An 18,735-nucleotide genomic window follows, 5' to 3' on the forward strand; every position below is an offset into this window, starting at 1 on the left:
TTCCTTTGAAGCTTTTGGTGCAGGAGTTCTGACTTCACTGTCTTCCTCCTGTTCCATGCTTTGCTCCTTTTTGTCCCCAAAATAGGAGTCTAATGTTGGAATCTTCTGTTTGCTTTATTTCCTTTGCCTGTTCATGATGACCCTCAGTCACTTAACTCCTGGGCTTTTTGCCACAATAGGACTCTGCTACCAGACAGGGGAGCTTTCGTCCCAAACGATGGGGTTTTCTCAGCTGTCAGAGGTGTTAGTTGGGTGCCCTCTTGGAAGCCTCCACACACTCTGGCAAGCTGGTCACACACCCCAGGACCTCCACCCTAGACTGCAATCCAGATCCAAGTAGTTTAAAACAAGAGCAATTACCCCCTCAGACTAGTTGCTTGGTCCCCCTACACTCTGCAGGCCAGGAGCTGAAGCTGCCACATGGCACTGGCTGGCTGTGCCAGGTGTCTCAGTGGCTTGTCGCCCCGGGGTCAAAAGCCAACATATTCCCACTTACTGGGTCCCAAAATCCAGACTGCACTGACCTCTCACTTTGTCCTTTGCATCTGTGTGTTGATGAATCTGGAAATGGCCACAGCTGCTGCTGATCTGGATTCCCTCCAGCCAGCAGCTGGTCAGGCCTGCCCTGGGGCTAAAACTTCGGCTCTCAAGTGGCTGGGCTTGGCTCCTGGAGCGCTGCGCTGGCTGCTTGCTGCCAGCCTGCCAGGGTGTCCTCAGCGGGAGGTTAGTTTCTCTGTGTCATTTTGTGGGTTCTTCGGCTCCAAAGTTTGTTCAGAGTCCCCTTTTTACATTGATTGGGGAATGTGGAAGCCGGAGCTGCTCAGAGGTCCTGCTCTACTCTGCCATCTTGACTCTGCCCCCTGACCTATTCTATTTTTAAGGTGTTATTTTCATTGGTATTTTTTATGCCTCCTTTACCAAGCTGTTGATTCTTTCTTCATGACTTTCTTACATCATTATAATTTCTTTTCCCAGTTTTTCCTTTACCTCTCTTATTTGATATTTAATATATATATATATATATCTTTTTGAGCTCTTCCAGGAATTCTTTTTGGTTTAAGACCAATTCATATTTTTCTTTGAAGCTTTGGATGTATCAGTTTGTCTTCTTCTGAGTTTGTTTTTTGTTCTTCCCTGTCACCATAGTAACTTTCTATGATCAAGTTCTTTGTTGCTACTGTTGTTGTTTGCTTTTTTTTTCCAGCTTATTTCTTGACTTTTGTGTCTGGGATAGAGGGGACTTCATGTTTTTTGTGCAGCTATCTTCAGAGCTAGTTCTTGGGGATCTATAAATTTCACCTCTTCCAAAGTAGTATGATCTCAGAAGTGTGTTTACTACTATCATGGTCTATGTTCTTGTCTTCATTCCTTTCTGCCCTAGAACTATGACGAGGATCCCCTACTCCCTGTTATGGGAATGGGAATCTGAAGATCTTCTCTGCCCTTTGGCCCTTTGATAGGCTTAAGTGATGCTGAGAATCTTCGCTGATTTGAAAATATATTCTGCCCCCTAATAGCCTGAATGTGGTTACATGGAGCCTGTGGCAGGAGGCTTGTTTTTCAGGAATGCCCACACCCTGTTACTTTGTGATTGGGCAGTGGGTCAAGAGGGTTGTGATATTCTCTGACCCAGGAGAAAGCTATATATATCCTGGTGTGAGATTTTGCTTTGGGGCTCACTTTGGGAAGAGTTGTGTTATTTGGCCAGTTGAGACTCTGGGCAGTCATTGAGCCCCTGGCTTTGAAAATCCAGATGTTGGTGCTTCCCTGTCTGGTAACTCACTAGGTATGGATGTAATGGTCAGACAGCTAGAAGCCCTGTCTACTGATATGTTTCTCTGTCTGTATTTTTTTGTCTGCTTGTAACTTCTGTCTGTATTCTCTGAAGTTCAGGGTGCTGACTTTTCCCCCTGAAATAGGTAAATGATATATGTTTGATTGACTCAAGCAAGATTGTTAACCCATTTTGAGTTGCTTTCCTTTAGAAAAGCAGATCTAAGAACCTGTACTAACAGCCATCCTGGGTATAGTAGGGTGCCAAGCTCTGTGCCAAGCTATAGTGGCAAGCTCTGGTGAGCTACTGCTCCTCCTCACCCTGAGACTGTGACTTAGAACTGTGATCCAGGACTGTGACCTGGATTCACATATGGGCAAAAAGACAGTCTTGTACCCAGTGTGCTCAAAGGAACCCCTTCTAACCATCCTTACTGTCTGTGGGGTGAGAGCCCTGAAAGCTGGGGTGCCACTGCTAATTCAGTTATTCCCAAGGTCTGGTACTTGTTTGATGGGGCAAAGCCTGCACTGGTACTCCTTGAACTGGACTGAGCTCCACTCTTACCCCCATGCAACAGACCTTTCCTGCCAACCTTCTGAGTTGTCTTAGGCTGGAAAATTGTTCCCTTCACCTCACCCTCTTGTGAGTTCTGTCATTCCAGAATTCATTTCAAGATATTATTTAAAATTGTTTGGAAGGGAATTTGGAATAGCTCAGATGAGTCCCTGCCTTTTTTCTGCCATCTTGGCTTTGCCCCTCAAAAGACATCTTCTAAAGCAGAGGTATAAAATATGTGGTCTACAGCATCACCAAATATGATCTGAGCAAGTAATTGGGGAATATTTAGTAAAATAAATAAAAATACAGGAAGGATATAGATCATATTGATACATGGTTTTCTCGTCAACATGAGACCCAGAGGGATCCATTTGTTTAGTGGATCCCTGTTTCTATTTGAGTCTTTTGAGTCCGAAAACACTGTTCTAAAACATCTCTTACAAGTGTTCATTCTACCTCTGCTCAGCCACTTTCAGTGATAAAGCAATTGCTGGGATGGTTGTCAGGGGCACTCTATTTATTAAGCAGTATTTACTGAGTATTTGGTATTTGTTCTGTACTATATGCCCCATGCACTATAAATGGAATGTTATAGTTTTCAAAGCATGTTGTTCCAGGATTTTAGAACAGGGAAGGTAACACAGAGATCATAACTTTCACCTTCCTGATCCAACTGGATCTCAGTCCTTGCCATAGAGAAGCTTACAACAAAAAATATTACAATACACAGAAGTATGTAAGTGTTAGAAGGGAGACCCCAAACTTGAGAAAGGCTCAGACATGTAGAAAATCTTTTCTCACTGGGGAGATCAAAGGAGGCTTCAAAGAGAAATTACCACAAAGTCCTTCTCCTTTTGAGCGCCAAATTGACTTTCTCCAGCTTCTAAACATTGGTACTATTTCTACCCTCTGAATCTCTCTCCACTTGCAAAGCCTCCAGTCTAGCTCAAGCCCTCATCACCTCTTACCTAGGTTAGAGTACTGTAAGAGCCTTCTTGTCTCCCTTCCTCAAGTCTCCCCTGAGCCTAATCCATGCTCCACTCTGCTGACGAGGAAACTTTTCTAGAGCATAACTCTGAACCAATTGCAGTAACTCCCTATTACATTTGTTATCAAATATAAAGTCTTCCGTCGGGCATTAAAAACTTTTCATACTCTAGGCCCTTTCTGTCTTTCTAATCTTCACCTTCCATGCATTATGTGGAACAGCTACACTAGCTTTCTTGCTGTTCCTTGAACATGGCATTCCATAATCTGTCTCCTTGCTTTTGCCCTGGGCTGTCCCTCATGCCTAGAATGTTCTGCCCCCTAATCTCTACCTCTTGACTTTCCTGACTTCATTTAAGGCTTAGCCCAAATCCCATCTTCTTCAGGAGCCTGTCCTGGTTCCACCAGTTGCTAATGCCTTCCCCTTTCAGATTATCTTCATCCATTCTTTATAACTCTAGTAAATATTTAGTTATTGATATGTCAGCTTCCACATTAGAGGACTTCTGCATTCCCCTTTTGAGGACAGGGATCATGTTTTTGTCTATCTTTCTGTCCCCAGTGCTTATCACTGTGGGTGGTACATTTTCCAGTCAAAACACCTCCAGGTTCTTTGAGCATTCCTCATACAGCACAGTTTTGGGTTCCTTCATCATCCTGGACAGTATCCTCTGGACATGTTACTATTTATGATCCTTTAAAAATGTGGCCCCATGTTTGTGGGTGGAGAGGCATCATGTTGCAGTGGAAAAATGTGCAGGCTTTGGAATCAGTGTTGTAGATGCCACAGGACTTAGGTTCAAATCCCAGCTCTTTGGCTTACTGCCAGTGTGACCTTAGGCTTCAATTTTCTCATCTATAAAATGAAGGAATTGAATTAGAAGGTCTTTGGGATCTCTTTAAGTTCTAGGCCTGTGATTCAATGACTTGAATGTAAAACTAAGTTATTGTCTCCTCAGCATACAGTTGCTTTATTACTAGATAGGTATGAGAATGGCAGAAGGGATCCTTTATTATATGTCTGCTGTGTATAGGGTACTATGCTAAATACTAGGGGATATATGAAGTTTAGATAAAACTAGGTTCTTGCCTTCATGGAACTTAAAGCTTATTGGAGAGTCCAACTCTTTATGACTCTATTTGATATCTTCTTCACAAAGATACTAGAATGGTTTGCCATTTCCTTCTCTAGCTCATTTTACAGTTATAGGAACTCAGGCAAACAGGGTAAAGTGACTTCCCAGGGTCACACAGCTAGTAAGTGTATGAGGCTGGATATGAATTCAGGTCCTCCTGACTCCAGGGCCAGTACTCTATCCATTGTGATACCTAGCTGCCCTACAAATATAGTATCTAACTCTTAGTGCCTTCCCTCTCTAACTGACTTGTATTAATTCTGTATCTTTATATTGTATATTCTTAAATATGTATATGTTATATGCCCTAAGCTTCTAGGAAGTAGAGATTGTTTCTTTAAAAAAAAAATGACATCCCCAGCATGTGCACAGTGTCACACACAGTTGGTGTTTACTAAATGCTTGTTGATTGGGGATTTATAATATAGAATGATCCTATTCAGATCACTGGATGAGTATGGATGTGAGTACAAGCTCTATCAAGAATCACTAAAGAGTAGGTCTCATGTTGTCTAGGTCAGGATGGAAAATTTAAATACCACACTTTAGGTAAAATCCCCATTGGACTGATGTCTACTATTACAAGGTAGAGTTCTGGAAAATTAAGTTATTTTCATGTTACCAAAGACAACCCATAAGGATTGGGTTTAATTGATATAATTATAATGAAGAATTCTGTCCAATTGATTTTTTGTTTGGTTCCAAGCCAGTCAAAAGTCATCCATGATTAAAGTATCTTATTCTGTGCCATCTGCAACACAGTCCAACGAAGTGGAGACTAAAGCCCAACCAACAGCCAAGCTCCTCGTACATTTTTTTTTAGTTTTGCTATTCAGCAGTAGTTATTGCTTTACATCCCTTTCTGCCTGAAATATTCATGTCTTCTGTGACACAACTTCTCAACCTCAGATCCAAACAAAACAGCACTAGGTATAATCCTTCCCCCTTTCTCATTGGTCCAAAGCAAATCTTAACATTTGCTAATTCATCATAGGGAGACTCTATTTCATCTTCACCTAGAGATAAGATGATAGGGGAGAAATCTAAGTCATAGAATTAAGTTCCATGAGAGCAGGAATGGTTCCATGTAAACAAATAAAATCAATGTATATTTATTAAACACCTACCCTGTGCAAGACACTGTGCTAGGTGTCATAGAAGGAAAGATAAGAATGGAGCATTCTGAACTTGTTTACACTCCAATTTTCTTCCCTTCCACTGCTGCTCTACCTTTCATTCTGGATCTCCAAAGATCTATACCAAGAGGAACTAAGCCACAAACTCTGCACTTCTTGGGACTATTTGTTCTTACCTTTTTTTCTGGTAATTTTCTGCCCTGATGCTATGTGTTCCCCACACACCCTTGCTTTTTTACCTCTTTTCTCTGAGAATTGTAAGCAAGTCAATACTACCATTGTCTTTGGAAAGAGTAGGTTAATTGACATTTGCAGTGTTCTTCTTGGCTAAGGTAGTACAGTGGATAGAATGTCAGTCCCAGAGTCAGGAAGACCTGAATTCAAATCCAGCCTTAGTCACTTAATAGCTATATGAACCTGGGCAAGACACTTGACTCTGTTTTCCCCAGTTTCCTCATCTGTAAAATGAGCAGGAGAAGGAAATAGCAAACAACTCCAGTATCTCTGTCAAGAAAATCCTAAATGGACTCATGAGAAGTAGGACATTACTGAAATGACTCAACAATGACAACAACAATGTTCTCACTATCTCCTAAGATTTCCCAGAGCAAAACATCCTTTAGCTACCACTTGCCTATGTATGTGGTCTCTTCTTATTGGAAGGCAATCATGTTAGCACCTCATGAGCCTGGGTAAGACTTTGCATTTGTATTTGTATCAATAGAACTTAGCACCTTTCTTGGGACAGAGTAAGCCCTTCAATAATTTTTCATTCTTTCACTGTACTATAAACAACATGTGCATAGATAAGTAAATACAAGGTAATGTGAGGGATCAGCAAACACTAATGACTAAGGGAGATTATCAGTGATGACTTCATAGAGAAGGTAGACCTTAAATCTACTATAGTAGTTTTTTTTTTACATATCTCAATATCACAAAGATTTACCATTTGTGCTATTTTATATTTTAAACATAAATAAAAACTCCAAGTGATCCCATAAAATAATAGAACTGACGTATCTCAAGTTCTATTTCTTCATCTTTACAATCATTGTTCATTTTATAACTACTATCTAAACACAGAAATATGTAGTACCACAGGGTTGGAGAAACAAACCACATCATAGAGAATTCTACCATTGTTAGGTAATTTTAATCATGCCTGACTCTTTGTAAGTCCATTTGGGGTTTTCTTGGAAAAGATACTGGAATGGTTTGCCATTTCCTTCTCTAGCTCATTTTACATATGAGGAAACTGAGGCAAATAGACTTAACTGACTTGCTCAGAGTCATGGAGCTAATAGGTATCTGAGGCCATATTTGAACTCAGGAAGATGAGTCTCCTGACTCCAGATTCAGCACTCTATCCACTGTGCCATCTAGCTGCCCTGGAACTCTATCAATTCTCAAGTATTTATTCTCCCAAAGTGTATCACTGTGTCTATCTGTAGGGGCTTACTATATAAGAGGGCATTCTCTGATTAACTTTCAGGTAAAACACAATGCTTATTATTTCTCAATTTTCCATGTCATTCCCTTTTATTGCTCACACCTAAGGTGAACCTTTCCTACTTCCTCACCCTTAGTAGGTTAGAAGAACTAATGGCTTTAAATCTATGGTTGTCTGAAGCCCAAAGAGGGGAAATTAGCTTCCCCAGGTTATCCAACTAGTTATTAGCAGAGCAAGGATTACAATGGAGAGCATTTTAATATTCTTTTTGTCTTTTTGGAGGGGGGAAGGCAGGGCAATTGGGGTTAAGTGACTTGCCCAAGGTCACACAGCTAGTAAGTGTTAAGTGTCTGAGGCCAGATTTGAACTCATGTCCTCCTGATTCCAGGGCTGGTGCTCTATTCCCTGTACCACCTAGCTGCCCCAAGAGCATTTTTAAAACATTTACTGTGTGCTAGGCATTGGGATAAGCAGGTTAGGATACAAATAAAATGAAAAAAAATGTGTCTGACCTCAAAGAGCTTACATTCTGAAGGGGTAAAACATGATGCTGATCACTAGCATTTATATAGTACCTAAGCATTTGATAAATATGATCTCATTTGATCTTCATAACCAGCCTAGGAGTTAGGTGCTATTATTATCTCCAATTGAAGAAACTGAGGTTAAGAGACTTACCCAAAGTCACACAACGAGTTAGCTTTTGAGAATGTATTTTAATTCATCCAGGCCTAATGCTCAATCCACTGTGTCACCTAGCTGCCTTGGAGGACAACACACAAAAGAAAGCCCTGCATAAATATTAGATATTGTTATTATTTTTAAAATGGGAATAATAATAATTAACTTCACAGGGGTGTTGTGAGGCTGAAAAGAGATGATGAAGGTAAAGAGCTCTGCAGATTTCCCAGTGGTATGTAAATGTCAGTTAATCAACTGGTCAACAAGTACCGACTCTGCTTGGCACTCAGAATCAAAGACAAAAATGAAATATCACAGCTCCTCAAGATGCTTGTATTATATCTAGGAGAGAGCATATAAGTAAGTACATTTTTAACATCCACAGTAAAGGGGCATGGTGTAGAAGATGACCCAGCCAAGACTACTCAAGAGAAGTAGACAGAGAGTCAAGAAAGAGCAGTGCCTTGAGAACCCAGAGAAGAGAGAAGATCCGGGAGAATGGGGTCAACAGTGTCAAATGCTACAAAGATTTCAGGAAGGAGGGCTGAGAAAAGACCACCATATTTGGCGATGATGATGATGGTAATGGTGATAATGTTTAATGATAACTATACCCCATTGTATCTTCAAGACAGACCTCAGCTTATAAATGTGCTGTCACTGCTATCCTCTGCTGCCCAGAGTCATGAACGGGCAGAAAGTATGGTCATCAGGGACCATCACTAGCCACCAATCATGTGCACTCAAACGGGTTGAGTTTTGGCAGCTCTCAAGTGATACAATCAAATCCTGCTTCTAGCCACCACGCAGCTAGGGAGTGTAAGACACTTCTCCCCGTTGGCTCCTATGCCAGGGCATAATTAGTACATTGGGGTCCCCTCAGGGGGCAAATGAGTTGCCATTTATTGCCACATACATGTGCTTCTGCCTCTGTACACTCTTGGCTACAGGAGAGGAAGGTCGTTAATAAACCACTTCTTTAAATTGTGCAACACCACTCCCACTGCCTCCCACAGGATCAGCCTTCTGGCTCCTGTCATCAGCAGGGAGACTGCTTTATGAGCAGAATAGACAGTCACCCACACTTCCTAATGTTGGGGAGCTAAGAAGATCCTCTTATCCAAAAGAAAAATCCCTATACACTACTCCTTGATGGTATAAAGCCTTGACTGGTATAAGCCTTCTGCTACACAAAAACAAAACAAAACAAAAAAGAACAAGTCTAATCTCTCTTCCATAAGACAACCCTTCAAAATCAAAATATAGTGCAATTGTGTATAAATATATATATATACACACATAAATACATATGTATATATGTGTCTATACACATATCTATATCTATCTATCTACCTGTGCAACACCTCAACCCAGGTTTTCTCTCCTTCATGCTATATAACCTCTGTTACTTCAGCAGTTCTCTAAGCTTCTCACCATCCTAATTGGCTTCCTCCTGCTTGTCAGTTCCTAAAATTTTATTCTCCAAATAGAGGACAATACTCCAGATGAGTAGGGAAGATTCCAAGAAACTGTCACTTTCCCCAAAGACATTGTCCCACACCCCTAATTTATGACTAATATTTACTTTAAAGTAAAAATGACTCAATCAGACTCTCCCCTAAGAGCAGATTTTTTTCAGAGGTCAAAAAAAAGGAGTGTCTAAAGTGGACATATACTTGTAAATCTTATATGATTTTACAAATGTGAGTTATGATGATTATGATGAGTGAAAAATTAAAGAAATGTTTAAAAAACCTATTAAATTCTTTTCAAGAGATGATTCCCTAATTCTCAGGTATTTATACAAAGACATGCAAAGAAGAGTCTATGAAATTCAGAAGTAACGTGGGGGCAGGGGGAGGGAAGTTCAAACTGCCCTTCTTCTGAATGTTTTACTACCATTCTTCTGATCACTCAGGTTTGCAATCTCCTTAACTCCTCTCTCTTAGTAAGTCAACGAGTATTTAGCAAGTGCTTATTATGTACCAAGAAACATGTTACGTACTAGGGATACAAAAGCCAAAAAAGTCTCCCTCCTCTCCAAATTCCTCCCAAAAGAAAATCAGTCTCTTTTCTCAAGTAGGATACATTCAAATGGAGAGGACTATGTAAAGAACTTAGCTAGTTACAGACAAGGCATATACAGAGTAGATAAAGGTAATTTGAGAGGGGAATATATTGGAAGAGAGAAGTAGGGACCAGGACAAGTCTACTACTGAAAGTGGGACTTAAGTTGAGTTATGACAATGTCAGGGAAACGAAGAGGTGGAAGTGAAATGGTGACCAAATTTTCATCATGCCACAAAATAGAAGTTCTGTTTTTTATGATTTGGTATATTTCTCTGTGTGTATACCTGCTTTAGAGAAAATGTACAAAAAATAAGACAGTATAGAAGTATGTGGGGATATAGCTATCACAAAGTTAAAATGACAAGATTTGACAACAGATTAGATATGAGTGAACGAAGAGTTAAGAATGACACAGAACATGGTGACTGAGAGGATGGTGGTACCCTTGACAGCAAAAGGGAAGTTTGGAAGAGAAGAGGGTTGGGGGGGGGGGGAAGATAATGAACTCTGTTTTGATCATGTTGGGTTTGAGATGTCTGGAGAATATTTAGTTCAAGATGCCCAAAAGGCAGTTGGTTGTTGTGGGACAGAGCTCAGGAGAGATTCTAGGGCTGGATATATAAATCTGGAAGTCATCTGCATAGAGATGATAATTGAACTCATGAGAGCTGATGAGATCGTCAATGGATATATTCTAGAGAATGAATGCTTCACCTTTGGGGTGTCATGAACCCATTTGTTTATGGATGCCTTCTCAGAATAATGTTTTAAATCAATAAAATGAAATATGCATTAATATAAAAGGAAGAAAAATATTGAAAAATAGCTATCAAAATATTTTAAAAATTGTGAGGTAGTAATATTTGTACATATATTATATACATACATGTACAATATATATTATGTACATATGTATGTACAGGTGTATGTATATATTCTTTTTATTAACACAACTTAAATAGTAAGAAGGTACATTTAAAATATAGACAGATTAAAATTAAATTTTCATTTTTACAGACATATTGGTATGAAGGTTATTGTTGATTAGCTTGAATAAGAAGATTAAACTATGAGGTTCTTTGACAAGGCAACACATATGTCACGTTGGACATCTAATCAATTTTGATATTTTGTTTTGATAGTTACAATTATAATTTGCAAGAATGTGCCATTATAAATGGAACTAAAGCTTCCATAACTTACTTACCAGGAGAGGAGAGTCTTCTTTCAAGTATCTGTAGAAAGTGAGACTGCAACCAAGTGTGACCTAGAAGCAGGTTTTACATAGTAAGTTTGAAGAAGTGAGAGTTCTAAATGATATTTTGAGATATCTTCAACTGTCATATAATATTAAAATAGAAGTGATTTCTATTCTTGAAAAAGTTACAGGTGCTGGTAACAATACTGTGGTTTGTTGTCTACATTGATAATGGAAGAAAATGCTAAATTTCAGTTAGAGGTTAGTGAAAATAAATATGTAACTTTTTCCCTATCCAAGTTCTTAGACTTCCTGAAATCTATCTACCAATTCCTCATGTGGTCTGTGGACTCCAAAGTTAAGAACCTAGGGTCTAGAGTGAAAAAAGGAAAGATCCCAGAACAAAGCCTTTAGGGATAACTTTCCCTTTCACATATGCAATCAGTTACCAAATTTGTCATTTTTATCTCCATGTCTCTCTCATGTGTCCCCTCCTCTCCTCCCATGTAGCCACCATACTTGCTCAGCCTCTCATCACCTCCTCTATGAACTTACAGTAACCATTTTCTTCCCTCAAGTCTTTCTCCAATCCATCTTTCCATAGAGTTGCCATTAGTGACCATGTTAGAGGGATCTGTCATTCCTGTTTAACTCTAGTTACTCCCTTACTGTCTGTAGGATCAAATTTAAGCTTCTATGTTTAGCATTCAAAGAACTTCATATGCTAGTTTAAGGTTAATGGGATATAAGATCTCTGCCCATTAATAGGCTTATGTGCCCAGCTGTGATACATCCTGAATCACATAGAGCCCATTGGGAGAAGAACTTGCTTAAAGAGAAACTTGCTTACAGGGAGGCTTGCTTGTAGGAAGGCTTCTATACCTTTTGATACTAAATGGATTAGGCACTGAGTCATGAGGGTTGTGATGCCTTATGGCTCTGAGAAGTGTATATATACTCTGAGTTGGTATTTTGCTTTGGGGTATCTTATATGAGAAGGACCATTTGATTTCCTGGTGGAGACTCTGAGTAGCCATATGTTCAGACCCCCTGACTGCTCAGATGTAAAGGTTCCCTAGATCCAGTGGTATATGTAAAGTGTATAGCAATATTGCTTTGATTCAGGCAGTCAGAGCCCTGTCTGTTGGTCTTTATTTCTCTGTTTGTATTTTCTCTGAAGTTCAGGATGCTGACCTTTCCCCTAAACTAGTGAATATAATTAAAAGTAGGATTGTTAGCCCCATTTTGAGCAATCATTCCTAGAAAAGCAGATCAAAGAACCTGTGCTAGCAGGTCATCCTGGGTATGCTAGGGTGCTTGCTACTACAGCTAGTACTAGCTTATTTTTCTAGCCTTGTTGTATGCTATTCCCTTTCTCATTCCCTGTCATGTAGTCAAAAGGAACTTATTGTTTCATATGCTCCATTTTCTATCTCTGTGATTTTGCATTGGCTGTCCCCTTACTCTCATACCTCAAATGCACATGCTCTTCAACTTTTAGAAATCCTTGTATCCTTTAAAATTCAGCTGGCATGCTACCTTTATGATTTAATATATATTTGGTGTACTTTAATTTTTTTTTAATTTAAAAAAATTTTTGAGTTGTAAATTCTTTCCATCCCTTCAGTCCCTCTCCTACTAATTGAGAAGATGCCAAGGTCATTCATTGTATCCCAGACCATTGCTGATTAACTTGACTTTTGTCCTGCTCCTGGACTTTGATGACTCTGGAAGACAGAATGAGGCCAGCAACTTTGGGCAACTCTACTTCACTTAAATCCAATTCACACATGATTCAAGACATTACCTATTATCCACTATTTTACCCCCAACATTGTGAATGAAGGATGAACAACAATTCATTGCAAAGGCAAATAATGTGATATCCATTGTACATGTAAAGTCATTCAAAACATATTTCCATAATAGACATGTTGCCAAAAAAACCCAAGAAAAATAAATTGAAAAAATATGTCTCAATCTGCACTTAGAGTTCATTAGTTTTCTCTCTGGAGGTGGATAGTATTTTTCATTATGAATTCTTTGGAAACATTATGGATCACTGTATCAATCAGAGTAACTAAGCTTTCTACATTTGATCATCATTACAACATTGCTGTTACTATGCACAGTGATCTCCTGGTTCTGCTTTACTTTGTATCAGTTCATATAGGTACTGCCATGTTTTTTTTTTTTTTTCTGAAACCATCCTGCCGTGTCATTTCTTATATCCCAATAGTACTCCATCACAATCACATATCACAACTTGTTCAGTCATTCCCCAGCTGATAAGTAGGCTGCCATGATCTGGAAACAGAGAAATGGAAAAGTGGATAATTTCCCTACCAGATTAGAACAGATTTTAAAATAACAGAATACTGTTATTTTATATTAAGGATATCAAGAGAGATTCCAAAATGAAAACTCCAAGAAATATTAGAGCCAAATTCCAGAGCCTCCAGGCTAAGAAGAAAATACTGTAAGAAGCCAGAAAGAAACAATTCAAATATCATGGGAAATTAAGATTACATTGGATTTAACAGCTTCTACATCAAAGGACCAGAAGGTTTGGAATATGATATTATGGAAGACAAAGGAGCTAGGATTACAATAAAAAATAACCTACCCAGGGAAACAGTATAATCCTACAGGGGGAAAAATGGATATTAAATGAAATACAGGACATCAAGCATTGCTGATAGAAATATCAGAGTTGAATAGAAATTTTTACATTCAAACAGAAGACTCAAAAAAGGTAAACTTGAAAGAGTAATAATCATGAGGGACTCAATGGAGCTAACCTGTTTATATTCCCATATGGGAAGATGATATTTGTAAGAGTCATTATTAGGGTGGTTAGAAGGTATATACATAGATAAAGGGCATGGGTGTGAGTTGATTATGTTGCGATGATCTAAAAAAATAATGTGGGGATGAGAAAAAGGGATGCACTAGGAGAAGGAAGAAGGAAGGAGAAGAATGGGGAAAATTTTTCTCACATAAAAGGAGCATTCAAGTAAGAGCTTTTATAGTGGAGGGGAAAATGAGGAGGTGGCAGTGAATGCTTGAACCTCACTTCCATTGGATTGTTTCAAAGAGGAATATATATACACACTCAGTTGGGAACAGAAATCTGTCTTAAGCAATAGGGAAATAGGAGGGGAAAGGGATAAGAGATATGGGTAGGGAGAATGACAAAAGGAAGGGAAGAAGACAGCAGTGAGAAACAAAACAGACTTTTGAGGAGGGGTGAGAGAGAGAGAGAGAGAGAGAGAGAGAGAGAGAGAGAGAGAGAGAGAAGAAAATAAGATGGAGGGAAATCGATGGCTAGTAATCATAACTGTAAATCTGAATGGGATGAGTTCACCCATAAAATGAAAGCAGATAACAGAATGAATTAGAATCCAGAATCCAATCATGCTGTTTATAAGAGACACACTTGAATCAGAAAGACACAGAAAGATTTCAAATAAAGGGCTGGAGTAGAATCTATCAAGCTTCAGCTGAAGCAAAAAAAAAAAAAAAGGCAGGGTAGCAATCATGATCTCAGACAAAGCAAAAGCAAAATTAGACCTAATTAAAATAAATAATCAGGGAAACTACATTTTTCTAAAAGATACCATAGATAATGAAGTAATAGTAAACATTTTTACAGTGGGTGTCTGTGATAAATGCCTCATTTTTTCCCAAATATATGGGGAACTCAGTCAAATTTATGAAAATAAGAGCCATTCCCCAATTGATAAATGGCCAAAGGATATTAATGGGCAGTTTTCAAAAGAAAAAAAATCAAAGCTATCTATCATCATATGAAAAAATGCTCTAAATCATGATCAATTAGAGAAATGTACATTAAAACTATTTTAAAGTACTAACTCATACCTATTGGCAAAGACAAATGCTTTAGGGAAGGATGGAAAAATACATACCTTGATGAACTATTGGTGGACTAGTAAACTGGTCCAGCCATTCTGGAGAACAATCTGGAACTATCTCCAAAGGGTTATAAAACTATGCATGCCCTTTGATCCAGCAATACTACTACTGGGTCTGTACCCCAAAGAGAGAAAAAGTAAAGGAAAAGCACATAGGCATACCAAAAATATTCTCTTTTTTGTGGTGGCAAAGAATCGGAAGTTGAGGGAATGCTTATCATTTGGGGAATGGCTGAACATGGTATGGCATATGATTATCATGGAGTACTATTGTGCTATGAAAAATGACAATGGAGTGGTTTCAGAAAAAAAACAACAACATAGCAAGACTATATGAATTGATCCCAAGTGAAGTGAGAAGAGCTGGGAGATCATAGGGCACAGTAACAGTAATGTTGTAATGATGATCAGGTGTGAGACTTAGCTACTCTTATCAATACAACAACTCAAGACAGTTCCAAAGGACTTATGATGGAAAAAAAATGCTCTCCACATCCAGAGAGAGAACTGATGAATCTAGAGTGTAAATTGAAGTATAATTTCCTTGCTTTCTTTATTTTTCTTTTGTTTTGCAAGATGGCTAATATGGAAATATGTTTTACATTATTTCACATGTATAATTGATATCATATTGTTTGCCTTCTAAATGGGTGGGGGAGGATTGGGAGAAAGGGAAAAATTTGGATATCAAAATTTAAAAAAGAATGTTAAAAAATTTTTAAATTCACAAAAGGGAGTAGATGGTATACCAAAAGACACAGATAAACAGGATGGTATTGGTACTGGCTTGTTAAATTTAATATACATTTTTTTTAAAACTTCATAATGGAAGTTCTTAGTTTCATATACAATCATCATTTCTGTTCTTTATATATGGAAATACTTGTGTTTGTTTGTGGTTGACAAATTCATATGTAAACAAAAGTTTAAAAGTTTTTTAAAAAAGAGTTTTCCCTTGGTTGTTTTGCTTTGAAATGCACTACTGCTCATATGACTCAAGGCCAGAAAAGTCACTCATTGTTCAATTAAATGGTGGCCCTTCTATTCTAAACCCAGACCAATGTTTTCTTTTCCTTTTCATATTTCTTTAGTTTATTCTAAGCATTTCTGACTCTAGGAATTACTGAATTTTCAAAGAAAGTTTTGCAATGTGAATTTCTCAAAATGCCTTTGGAAGAAAGGATTGTTTTGTTTTGTTTAAGATGGCAAAGAATAAAGAGGGCCTATTGTTAACCACTAAACAACCACTCACCACTAATCTCGGGCAGTGAGCAGGGTACCAAGCCAATCCAGGGCCTGCCAGGCAACATTTGTTTCATGTTGCTTTTGCTGTCTGTATATGCTGTTGGGGGAATTCATCTAATGGAGTGGCGTCCACTGCACTTGTATTAGTGACCTCCCTTCCTCCAGGGTCCATCTCACTCATCCATCCTGAACAAAACTTCTATATTAACCTGTATAAAACACAAAGCTCCTCATTATCCACAAGATCTAGGGCCTAAATTCCTTAGCCTGACAGACAAGGATCTGTGCTATCTGGCCCTTTTTCTTCCAGCTTCATCACTCTTCTTTAGAAACCCTCTATTCCAGCCAGACCAGTTTATTCAATGTTCCCTGACATATAACTTGTTTGTCCTTGCCTCTATGGCTATGCTCTGATTATTCTTTCTACCTGTCCTCTCCACCTTTTAGATCTCTACTTTCCAAAATGGTAGACTATATACCATACAAGAATGGTTTGAAGTAACTGATCATAAGTAAGCTTGGCGGAAACTTGAGGGAGACAGGGTAGTCATCTTCAAGCATTTGGATGGCTTTTATGGAAGGGGGACTAGGTGTTCTTTGCATGATCAACTCAGAGGACAAAACTAGAGCAATGAGAAAAATTTGAGAGTTAAAAATGAGGATGACCTTATTAATCTGGTTATCCCAGAATGAATGGGTTTCCTCCTAAAATTGTGGTTCCCCCTTACTGGATGTCTTTGAGCAAATACTGGATAACTATTTGATGGGGATGTTGTAGAGAGGAAGAGGGTGCTAGAATAGTCTTCTCATTAGCTTTAAAGTTCCATTTCCTTTGGAATGCCTATTATTTAATGGGATATTTCTCTTGCCTTTTCTCTCTGCTTTTTACTGTCAGGAACTGACAGAGCCCGTGTTCCACTGATATAATCTTCCAGCATCCAGGATCGTCTTCATGACACAAAAAGGCACTCAGAATAGATATATATTCTGATGAACATGGACATTGATTGTTGATGAATCATTGTATACAAGATTAAGAATTCAGTTATCAAGGAAGGCTGATGATTATGGCAGTGTACCTAGACTCACATGTGTGTAGTATTTCCAACTCTTTCCCATTCTGTAGCAGAAATATGAAATTTTGTTCATTTTAACACATTTATGATGCTGTGCAGAGCACTCTGTTCAGTGAAAAATTTAGATAGGAAACAGTACCTTCTTTCCTAGAGGACAGTCTGGTAAAAAGATAAGATACACACAGGTAATTCTAATATGAAATAATAATAATATGCATTGTTGTTGTTGTTCAGTCATGTCCAACTCTTCATGAGTTTTGGTTTTTTGGGTTTTCTTGGCAAAGATACTGGAATGGTTTGTCATTTCCTTCTCCAGCTCATTATACAGATGAGAAAACTGAGACAAACAGGGTTAAGTGACCTACCCAGGGTCACACAGCTAATAAGTGTCTGAGGTCAAATTTGAATTCAGGTCTTCCTTACTCCAGGTCTGGAACACTAATGCACCACCTGGGTGCCCCAATAAATGCATTAGAAAAGTGCAAAGAAAAGCACTATGTGAGGTGTGAGGAGGAAAGGTTGCTAGTGATATTAATAGCTAATTTATATAATGCCTACTATGTGCTTGATACTGTCTTAAGAGCATTACAGATATTACCTCATTAGATTCTCTCTCTCTCATCCCCAACATTATTAAGTGACATTTGAAGAAGTGAGGTGATTCCTTCACTAAGGATCCCCAAAGACAGCATGTGGATAAGGGGAAGGAGCTCAGGGCCGCTCTCCTCCCACCCCAGCTCATATAGTGCCCAAGAAATGGTCCTGCATCTGTGGGGTCTTTGGTCATTCTTTTCTGTTCTAGGTGCAGGAGGTAGATTGTCCAAACTTAGGAGTTTCAGAGGCCAGGAGTATGAGCCACAGGAATCTGAGAGTCTGGGAATTTGGGCTAATATTACAGCCAGCTCAGCACTGAAATGCTGAAGAGCGCTGAGTGACCTTCTGGTCTCCAGACTACCAGAAGCCAGCAGTAATAAAGCTGGTAGGCCTTCTTGATGTTCACTGATTTAATAGAGAAGAGATGTGCGTGAAAATTACAATGAGAACAGAAAAAATTCATAGTGGGATTCAAGTCAACCATAAGTAAATCTCAAAGTGCCTGAATGAACAAAACAAGCACACTACTATAATGCATGGGTAGAAGTACGGAAAGAAGGAACTTCCAGGTAATTTCCCCCTTCATCCTCAGACCAACAGGAAGGTTCTATCTATACCTTCAGTGGGTTCAAAGAAAGGATGCACACTGAAGGAGGTCCCAGGGTGTTGTGAATATACTGATAGACAGAGTCAGGAAGCCCTAAGTTAAAATCTTGCCTCCAATATTAACTAGATGTGGCCATGGACAAGTTACCAAACTTTGGTTTCTTCATCTACTAAAGAGAAAAGGAGGAAATAATAATGGGAGCATCTCCTACATAGGTTTACTGCATGATATATGTGTAAAAGTGCTTTGTCTACCTTAAAACACTATGGAAATTGTAGATTATTT

At 38.7% G+C, this 18,735-nt stretch overlaps 1 pseudogene; it reads left to right on the forward strand.

Moving 5' to 3' along the window:
• The first annotated feature begins 567 nt into the window (after positions 1-567).
• Positions 568-18,735, forward strand: part of LOC138152204 (ferritin heavy chain pseudogene) — a 158,774-nt pseudogene continuing 140,606 nt past the window's right edge.

The sequence above is a fragment of the Petaurus breviceps genome, unplaced genomic scaffold, assembly GCF_028583685.1.
Source record: "Petaurus breviceps papuanus isolate PSGF00001 unplaced genomic scaffold, PetGlider_PUasm1.0 90919, whole genome shotgun sequence".
In the NCBI taxonomy this organism is placed as follows: Eukaryota; Metazoa; Chordata; class Mammalia; order Diprotodontia; family Petauridae; genus Petaurus; species Petaurus breviceps.